At 39.0% G+C, this 10,914-nt stretch overlaps 1 pseudogene; it reads left to right on the forward strand.

Annotated features, from left to right (window-relative positions):
* The first annotated feature begins 991 nt into the window (after positions 1-991).
* On the forward strand, positions 992-1,110 carry LOC111737905 (annotated as a pseudogene).
* Positions 1,111-10,914: the final 9,804 nt, after the last annotated feature.

Raw genomic sequence — 10,914 nt, forward strand, 5'->3', positions numbered from 1 at the left:
GAAAATATTATTCAGAATCTGATGCTTTTCTTACTGAAATGACAGTGTTATAAAATAATTACCCAAAAGACATTTTGGCCTATATTGCATAGGTGAAACTCTGGCCTTTAAAACTAATGCTCAACCAATACCATTTTTTAAAGAAACCTTTCAGATGACTATTATATGAAAAAAAAGTTTAACTCTTGAACTTTTAAGATGTTATTTTTCTTACTTCAACTAATAAGAATGAATTTTTTTAGGAAAACTGAGTGACAAAAAGACAAATACTGTATAATTCCATTTATACGTAGCATAGTCAAAATCATAGAAATGGAAAATAGAATTGTGGTTGCCAAGGGCCAGGAAGGGTCATGGGCTGGGGAGTTATTGTCTGGTGAGTATAGAGTTACAGTCTAATGATATAAAAAGAGCTATGGAGATGGGTGGCGGTAACGGTTCACGGCATCATCAATGTATGGATTACCACTGAATTATATACTTAAAAATGATTAAGATGGTAAATTTTATGTTGTATGTATTTTACTATAATGTACTACAAAAAAAATTAAATGATGCCAATTAAACTATGACATAATATGTTTATTACAGTCAGCCTTCTGTATCTGTGTGCTCCAAATCCATAGATTCAAGCAACCGAAGATCAAAAGTATTAGGAAAAAAAATGTGAGGCTGTTGCTGACATGTACTATGCAGTCAGGCCTATGATGGTTGCATCTGTAGCTGAACATGTATAGACTTTATTTTCCTTGTCATTATTCCCTAACGATAGAGTATAAAAACTATTTACATAGCAATTATATTGTAGTCAGTACTATAAGTAACTTAGAGATGATTTAAGGTATACAGGAGGATGTACATAGGTTATATGCAAATATTAAGCCATTTTATAGAAAAGACTTGAGCATCTGCAGATTTTGGTATCTGCAGAGGTCCTCAAACCAATCCTCCAAAGATACCGAGACAACTATACTTAAAAATTTTATTTCAAGTCTACGGCCATGCCACCCTGAACAAGAACAATCCTGTCTGATCTCAGAAGTTAAGCAGGCTCAGGCCTGGTTAGTACTTGGATGAGAGACCACCTGGGAAGACCAGGTGCTGTAGGCATAGAAAATAAAAAATAAGGGATTATAAACTGAGAAGGTCCTTAAAATCTGTGACATCAGCCAAGGGTTGCCTCACAAAAAAAAATTATTTCATGTATATTGAGATAATTCTCTCAAACTTATTGAGAAATGGATTCTGATTATACAGCAAGAGTTTGCATATTTAAAATGAAATTCAACTGAGACAAATTCTTCCAAGTTTTTCTAAATTTCCTCGTGTTCAGGATCCACCTTCAAATCACTTTTGGACTAAGACTGTGACATCAGTGCAATCAAGACCATTGTAATAGAGTTTTTTTAACAAATGAATAAAATAACTAAATTTCATTGGTGCCGAGCTCCTACAGCAAGCAAACAATTATTAGAATTAAGCTTAATTTTGAATTTTGGTAGTGTTCTGAACTTGTCAAATTTACCTCTTCACCTTTTTTTTACTCCAATACTTTGTTTCCTAGAATGAAAAAATTGGTCAACAAAATTGCTGACATCCATTCTGCCAGGTTCATTGCTGAGCTGGGGGTAGGGGGTGGGGGGCAAGTGGATATGCCTGACTGACAGATGGTATCTATTTCTAGATGTGTCTCGATTTCTGAGATGTTAAAAACATGAGAATGGAAGTATAAGTATCGGTTTTCTAGGGCTGTCATAACAAAGTGCTACATACTAGGTAACTTAGAACAACAGAAATTTTTTCAGACTTGGAGGCTACAAGTCTGAAATCAAGGTGTCAGCCAGGCCAGACTCCCTCCGAAGGCTCTAGTAGAGAATCCTTTCTTCTCTCCTAGCTTCTTGTGGTTGCTAAAATTCCTTAGCTTGTAGGCGCATCACTTCAGTCTCTGCCTCCGTCTTCACATCTTTCTTCCTATATCTCTCACTGTATGTTCCCATGGTCTTCTTATGATGACACCATTCAATGTATTTAGAGTCCACACTAATCCAGCATGAATTCAGCTTAACTTAACGAATTACATTTGAAAAGACTCTATTTTCAAGTGAAGTCACTGCCTGAGTCCTTTTAGGTTTCTATGACAGAATACTACAGACTGGGTATAAAGTGTTATAGACAACAGAAATGTATTTCTCACAATTCTGGAGGGTGATAGTCTGTGATCAGGGTGCCAGCATCATCAGGTGAGGGCCCCCTTCTGGGTTGCAGATGCCTCATGGTATCCTCACAGGCTGGAAGGGGCTAGGCAGCTCTGTGGGGTCTCTTTTATAAGAACACTAAATCTAATCATGAGGGCTCCATCCTTATGACCTAATTGCCTCCCAAAGGCCCCACCTATTAATATCATCACCTTTGGGGGTTAGTATTTCAACACATGAATTTGGGAGGACGCAGACATTCAGACTACAGCACTCACATTGTGAGGACTTTGGGTGGATAATATTCAATCCTATACAGTATCTCTTAGACTTGATGAAATACAGTCAGTTGTATTCACATTTATATGAACCTATCTCATTTAATAACTACAGCCATACAAAGTCCATTTTACATACCAGATAAAAAAGACGTTTAGAGCCACCAAGTAACTTGCCCAGAGTCATGCTGCTGAACCCTAGAATTCAATGTGCATTTGATCAGCAGAACAGTCCACTGTGCTGTACTAAGGCTGAAAATGATGCTCTCATTTTCCATTTCTTTCACCAGCTCCACACTTCAATGACCCACTCCGGACTCCTGGAGCTGAGCTCTACAAGCTACATCAGCGGGGCAGCCCTCCACTTGCTTCCAGTTGGGTTCAGACACTGGGGGCATCAGCAGGAGACAGGATGGTGGGAGCAAGGCAGAATGGGTATTCCCCGGCTCCTTTTCTGCTGGACCTGGGTTGGCAGTGGCTGCATATGTCCACTGAATGCTCTTCTTGGGTGGCCCATTCCAAGTGCTGCAGTTTCAGTTAGATTGTCACGATTGTTCCTTCTTGCCCTTTCAAGCACAGGCTGGTCCCTGGTTACTTTACAATCTCTGTGTGGTTCTCTTAATCCTGCCCCAGCTTTGCAAAAGTTTTGATTAAACTTTCTTCAATTACTCCTTGAGTCTGCCATTTTTTTCCTAAAGAGAAACCAGACTGGATCCAGTTTCACGAACTGGCTGGATATGCCATGGACTCTTCCAGCTGGGCGGAGTCCCTCACAGCTTTACTGGTCAAGAGTGAAGAGAAATCAAATGAATCTCTGGGGAGAACAGAAGGCAGAAATGCTAGGACAAATGTAGATTGCCTAAAAGTCAGCGGTCAGGGCTGCAGGTGAGAGATAGAGTCTAAGATATGATGTTTTACTTTAGAACAATAGTCTCTCATCTTTTTATATTTTACTATACAAAGCCCAAGATTTTGACGATTTCATTTCAAAAATAGAGAAAATATAATTAATTTGTCTATTAGCCAATCAGTAAGATCAAACTCAGTTTTTATAATGTGGGCGCAAGCACAAAACAAATAATAATAATGAAGTGTCTTAAAAGACTGCATAGCCTAGTGGAAAGAAAAGACTTGATAACAGCGTCATGCCTCCAACCCACCCTCCTTCCCACCGCTGTCCTAAATCTATTGTTATAGACTTTTGAGGAGTTTGCAGATCTATGGCTGGGAACCACTTCTTTAGATAACTACAGAAGTTTTGAATGCGTGGGCCAAAACACTTAGGCACCACTAAGAATTGTTTTTTAAATTACACTTTCTATATTAGAGTCATCTTTCTGAGGTGTATCAAACTGACCTCACAGTTAGAGCCACTAAGAATTGGAAATGGAGCTTAAATGTTTTTAATACTTAACCTTTCTGTGAAACTATTGACTCATTTTGCATTGCCAGATCAAAGACAATCATTTAAACTAATACCAGTTATATATTGAAGCAAATGTTCTGCCCAGAGTAGATAATATGACTCTACGGACAGTGAGATGAGACATCAGCTTCCAAAGGAAAATACTTTTATGGCTACATTTTTGAGAAAATAAATTAGAAAGGTCCTCCAATGCAACTTCTATTTCCTAAATTGCCTTACAGTTTTCCCTAAAGTTGTTCTCAGGGAATATTGCTTCCCTTCGGCAATTTTGCTAAAATATATTTGAATTTTAGAGAAAAGATTCAGGGGAAATTCAATTTCTAGTGCCTACATTTAAATAAAATTCTATTTTGACTCTCAGCTTGCGAGAAGTTTAATTAATTAGATGTCTCATGCAACTAATGTATGAGTTTCACACATCTGTTTAACAAATTCAACGTGGAATACAATTAGAATAAAACAGGGTAGCTGAAAACAAATAAACACTCTTTGCAGGTGTTAGACAAGTGTCTAAATTTACTTATATATAGTTTCTTGGGAGGGATATAAGTTAAACTCCTACAATTGTCATTCATTCTGAAATGGTATGAACCCTATGAAATGCAGAGAATCTTTGTCTAATGCCTCACCATTTGGCCAAGTGTCTGGTAATGATCTTCAAATGAGGCGGTCCAGCTGAGCGCAATGAACATGGAATTATCTATTGTCATGTGCTATAACGGGTTTCATATTTTTGTGCTTTTCTGCACTAGGTCTCCTTCTAGTCCAGACTTTATATTGAGCTCCCCCGATGACCTTCCCTCCTATGATAGTCACTGTCTAATTCTGCTTGGCTTCTGAGATGACCTTCATCACCTTCCCCATAAGATGAAAGCCCGACTCCTTGGACCTGAACTTATGTTGCGCCTTACATCAAGTGCTGAGTTTTCTCACCATATGGTACCTGTGGCGACACAGAGGACACCAGGGTGTTTCAGCAGCCTATATCTGCCCTGAAATTCTGGTTAAAAAGATATACTCAACAGCCTGGTAGATTTCAATTCACTTATTGAACCAAGGAGCGTTTCCCCATTAGTTTAGTCATCACTTCTGTCACTGACTAAGGAGCTGTAAAGAATAGACATCAAAGAGGAAGGAACTGGGACCCTGGTTCATATTCTTTCTATATAACTCACAGTCATCGTAGCCATTTTGAGAAGAATAAAGTAGCAGGCTGAAGGAGGCTGACATGACCAATTGTGTGTATTTTGTTCCTCCAAGGCAGGACAGAGATAACCTGAAGCTGCAAAACTGAAAAAATCATATACTTCTATTTCAGCCTAAATGTGAATTTCGGGAACATTCATCTTTGGAATTTTTTTCTTTGTCTCTTTCTTGGCTTGCCCCAGCACTGCTTTCTGCTATGTTTCTGCTGGTATTAGTGTACTGACTGCACAGGAAATTGTTGTCTATCTCACCAAACACTTTGGAACATGAGAAATGCGTCACAGTAAATAAAACACAAGCAGAAGATAACAACTTGCTAAGATTCTCTATTTTTTCATGTTTATTTGTCAACCACAGCATGCAAAATTGCAAATGAAATCTATGCAAAATAAGCTTTTACTCAAGAAATACACTTCTGGAGGGATAATTACTCTATATTACATTGGCAAATTATACCATCTGTTTATAAGCTATACCTTCAGCAAAAAACGTACATATCTTAGTTGAAGCATTTAATACGAAGTGATAGAAAAGATATATACTACTTGGTATAACACCAAATTGGTATAGAGTTAGATCACAGTCATTTTCAGTTTTTTGTTTTGTTTGCTTTTTGTTGCCATTGTTTTAGAATTTAAAAACAACAACAACTGTATGTTGCCTGAGCAGAATTTGACTTAACGCTTGCATCAGGGACCGGGGCCAAATCCCACAATGAAACACGTTATTAGTTTGGGAGATTTGTGTATTCAATATTCACACTAAGTAGGACAGTATGGTCTATAAGTAGCTTCACACCAGTTTTGTCGGTTTTGCCACCAAATTGATTTAGAAAAAAAGAATCCTTTTTCCTTTAGAATTGTGGATGAGGAAGGATTTTGGATTTGCAATATTAGCAGCAGTAGAAGAAGTAGTAGTGGCAGCACAGTAACTACCTTTTTGCTTTTGAGCAGTCACTCCGTGCCAGGCAATTATGACAAACACTTTGTGTACACAATCAATAGTTCTTATAAAGTCTTGCAAGATTGGTATTATGCCCATTTTACAAATGAGAACCGAGAATCAAGTCATTTACCCAAAGTCAGGTAGATTGTGATTCAGATTGAACTTGGCTCCTCATTTCCAACACCTCTCATTATACATCTCACGGTTACTGCCATGTCTTTTCAGACATAACCATCACATGCATTGAATATGTGACAAGGCACCAAGGAATAGACTTGTATTAATTCCTTCCAAAAAAATTCCCAAGAACAACACCTGGCACATAATATCAATTATTTATTGAATAAATGAATTGGTTAACATAATTTTAAAATTTAATATTAAATCATAAGGCTACCTTTAAGTGGTTTTCATTCATTAATGCATTTGTCATCAATATTGCCCATTCAAACAAACAACTAGCCCGTGCCCCAGTGTCATGTCTCGGGGAACACTGTGCTTCAGATTGTCTGCCTCCAAACTTTCCATGTCCCACTCCTATACCTGGGACTAGCCAGGGTCAGCAGTTACAAAGGCAGCTCTAACCCTTACGCAATCTTAAATTATGGACTTGGCTAGAGATACATCACATGAGGACCATCAATATAGAAAAACAACAAGTTAATGAAAACTATTAAAAGGAAAATCATTTTGTAAACATACTTCAATATCATCTTCATCATATTTGTATTCAAAAGATTGAAATGCTATCTAGCAAAGCCAGATGTTTCTAGTACTTTACCAAAAAAAAAGAAAAAAAAACATTTTTAAGAAAAAAATGATGACAATTTAGCTTTTCAATCTTTAGAATAAGACAATTTAGCTTTTCAATATTTAGAATAAGAGCTAGCCACATCTAAAATGAATTGGTGAAGGGCCCTACAAAACAGAGCCTCCTCTCTCTAATTTCATGACTTAAAAACAAAAACACAAAGTAGAACTGATCTGATTGGGTCCCCTTTTGCCCCATCTTTCCTCTGCCTCCCTCTGCCATATCTCTTAGATTCTTGTGCCTTCTTCCCTGGTTACACTGAGGCTGCTTGATAACCTAGGATAATATCCTCATGTTAAGGTCAGCCAATTAGCAATTCGTAATTTCATTTCATCCACAAAGTCTCATCAGAGTACCCAGATTAGAGTTTGACTGAATAATGAGAAGACAGTCATCTTAGGGAGATGTCTTTAAAATTCTGCTTACCACACTCACACTTTGAGAACTCAGGGTGTACGAATATCTTCCCGGCCACACAGCCTGGCACCAGGAGAAGCAAGCGTTCTGCAGGCACAGGAAAAGGAGCTTAGTTGGATACACCTCTAGAGCACAAAGCACTGAGCACGTGGGGGGAGGTGTGGGGCAGGCTGCTAAAGAACAAGACAGAGTCTGAGACGCCCCACGAAACTGGAGAGCAGAGTCGGCATAACTGAGGTAGAAGTTTGAGAGGTGGGAGAAGATATAGGAACATTTAAAGCAAAAAGGTCAATGACTCAGCTCAATAGATTTCACCATTTTGCCCCAAGCTGATTACCATCAGGATCTTCCTATCAACCAGAATCTTTCTGTCAGACTTCCTGACGAGATCAGGTTCTGCAACCTTTTTCTCCTACACCTCTTGCAAGTGTTCTTCGGAATAATTAAAGCCTGAGGAATGTATACACCAATTGAATATATACACTGCATTCATTCTTATGCAGCAAATATTTTAGTGCAAATAATTAAGGAATGAATAATTATAAGAGAGAGAGAGAAAAAGAGAGAGAGAGAGGACATGAGCCTTTTTAATTTCCCCGCACCATATTCTATAACACTTTCTATGCCACAATCATAACATCTTTTTAAAAATCACTTGTTAAATATCTACCTTCTCTGCCAGATGACCAGATCTGTAAGGAGAGGGTCATCACCCATCTGGCTCACTTCTGTACTCATAGCTCATTGTCCCCCACATAGTAAGCTCTTGTCAAATATTTGCCAAATAGATGAATTTCAGCATCATGTCTCATAAATCAAAACTCCAATGAGATGCGACACTCTTCCTCAGCTCCCTGAGCCTCCCTCTGGCCCGCACATTGAGAACACTTGAAGCTAGTGTTCAAAAAGTGTCTGAACTCTCAGGGGTGCATTCCTGGTGCTCGCCAAGTCAAACTCGATTGACCCTCCTCGCCCTTAGACTCGTGAAGAAGCGAGTATCCTCTTACTTTGACAAGAGGGGACTAGTCATGGGAACTTAAGTAAAGACTAGGGGTTGCAAAAAGGAGTTCAAGGACCTATGGAAGATGTTGATTTGACTAGAACAATTCTGTTTTGTCTTGCTTTGCTTTGAACTGACTAACTTTAGGTCGAAATACATTCTCAAATTTGCCCTACACTCCAATATTCCTGATTACTTAAAGCAGCCCAATTTTATTTATTTTTGTTATGTGCCTGGTCCCTACAGACCTTCGTATTTCTTTCTCCACAGTCACACGCCCCACCTTCCCAGAGTAAATCTTAACCTACCAACCAAGGTCATGGGAGGAGGAGGGACCTGACTCCCCCTAGCTTTGGCCTGCCACTGGCTGATCTAACCCCTGAGACTTTGGGGTCAGTTAATAGAATCAAGAGGCATGTTCTCAGGTTGTGTTTTTCCTAAATTGTTCTCACTTTCCCTTAGGCTCCTGCCCTTGCTCATTCTTTCAAGCATTAGCTATTGATACCTAGCCTTTGTCTTCCCCGTCACCATGACAACTTGCTGGGCCACAGCTACTTCTTGATCCAACTAGCTGTTCCAGCATAAATAGGAGTTGGCATCCCCTTCCCACGCTTCTGGAAAAGCTGAGCTTTTTGTCTTGACGACATTTGCATTCTTTGCTAGAAGAGAAGAGAGAAACAGAACAGATTTGCCATTTGTTTGCCTGTGTCTCTGTCTGTTTGTTTTGACCCACACTTCCATGGTCTTGTCCATGTTTCATATTAACCATCCTCACAGTAAGCATTTTGCTGTATATCTCTCCCCATAAGTGGAATGACCAGATGCCTTAGTTGCATGAGACCATTTCTGTTAATGCCTATTGTCCAATATAACTATTTTACCCTCAAAAGTGCCTCTGGGAGATAAATTATATAGTCACTACCATCCATTAGCCAAGTCAGTGCAATGTCCCTGTTAAGAATGCCAGAATGCCAGACCTCTCCTTGCTATGGTTTACAGGATCATACTGTGAAAAAGAAAAAGAAACCACACATTTTTAGATCTTGCTTCCCATATGTAACAATTCTTTGTTCTTCTTTATAAAACTTCCAAACATAGCGTCTTTGCTTCTCACCTGCTCTTCATATGTTCCCCTATAATTTTTCCCCATTGTATCTTGATGGCCTGTCCATTTTCAGTCTCAAATTCCCCTGCCACATACATATTGATATTTCATTATTTCCTCTACAAGTTGGGATTATGGGTTTCTCTTTTATCTTGGTTTTGAATTAATATACCCTTTAGAAGTCTTCAAAGAAGCTGAACTCTTGTTAGCCCTCATTTCTGAGTCCATTAGAACTTATTTGCTGACCCCTTGAGTTGGTTTAAGTCTGCTTTTCATGGTTATTTTATTCTTTTAGTCCTGGCCCTTCTCTTCATTCTCAGGCTGATAAACTCCATTATTTTGTGATCAATCACATTGCAATTACCTCAGCTTTTAGTGTCAGACTTTAAATGGTCATACCTCATACCTCTTGTCTCTCTTTTGTACATTTTTTTCCCTGGCCAACTTTGTGCTTGTCTCACTTGTTTGTAATCGGGTCAAATTTATCTCCAAGATAATGCTTTAATTTTGACAAATATACTTATGATGTTCTGAACATTGTGTTGAGGCAGGAGAGGATAATCAATAGGTGATTATACCTTCAACAGAATTCTGTTATGGAGACAAGGGCACAAGGGATTCAATTTGGCCAAGCCCAAACTTAAGTCGCTATAGTGGGCATGACACATAGTCAACGGGATATAACTCACTACAATTTCCTCAACCTCCCCTGTTTCCACAGTAAAAAATCCAATGGCCAGTCAGAGAAGTCCATTTCTGAGACTCGTTATGATACGTGAGTGGTGTCTAGACCAGCAGCAGTACTGATAAAATTATCACTTCCTGCTCAGCATAGATTTATAGATATGTATGGTTAACTAGAGGATTCTCTTCCAGGGACTATAAACCAATAAAAGAGTGGCAGCCACCTCTAAAATATAGGCTTCCTATCATGCCCAATGCTCAGGGCACCAACTTTATCTTCATCTCATTTCTTATAAAGATTTAAATCTAGCAGTGTTCAGAAAACCCTGATTGAGAACCATTGTTCTATAATAATTATGTTTAATTCTTTTCTGTTTGCCTTTGTTTAAATAACCAACAGCCACGCATACCCTGTTTGGGTTTGTCAGGATCCAAATAGGAAAACAGAAATCATTGCAGGTATTTCAAACACAGAGGATTAAATACAGGTAGCGGTTATAGCTATGGACTAGAGAAGCAAAGCAGGAAATATTATTGAGACCTCAGGATCAGTTTCCACTGAGGCGCTTTCCATGGGAGGGTATGAGTCCCCTGAGGGGATACCAAGAGCCTGTGTAATCAGAACACTGCTACTGTCACCCCTACTGTCACCCTCTCCATGGCTGCTATCGCTGTTACTGCTCCTGGAAACATGGCCAGACCCAGAAAGAAAAAAAGTGACTTCTCTCCTTGTTTTCCATGCTCCCTGCATTGTAGAGCATCCCCTGGCAGAGCCTATCTGGAAGCCATATGACAAAGGAACCTGGGAAATTTAATATGTGGTGTCCCAGACCCTTTAATGTAGAGC

This window comes from Pteropus vampyrus, unplaced genomic scaffold, assembly GCF_000151845.1.
Source record: "Pteropus vampyrus isolate Shadow unplaced genomic scaffold, Pvam_2.0 Scaffold32, whole genome shotgun sequence".
Classification (NCBI taxonomy): Eukaryota; Metazoa; Chordata; class Mammalia; order Chiroptera; family Pteropodidae; genus Pteropus; species Pteropus vampyrus.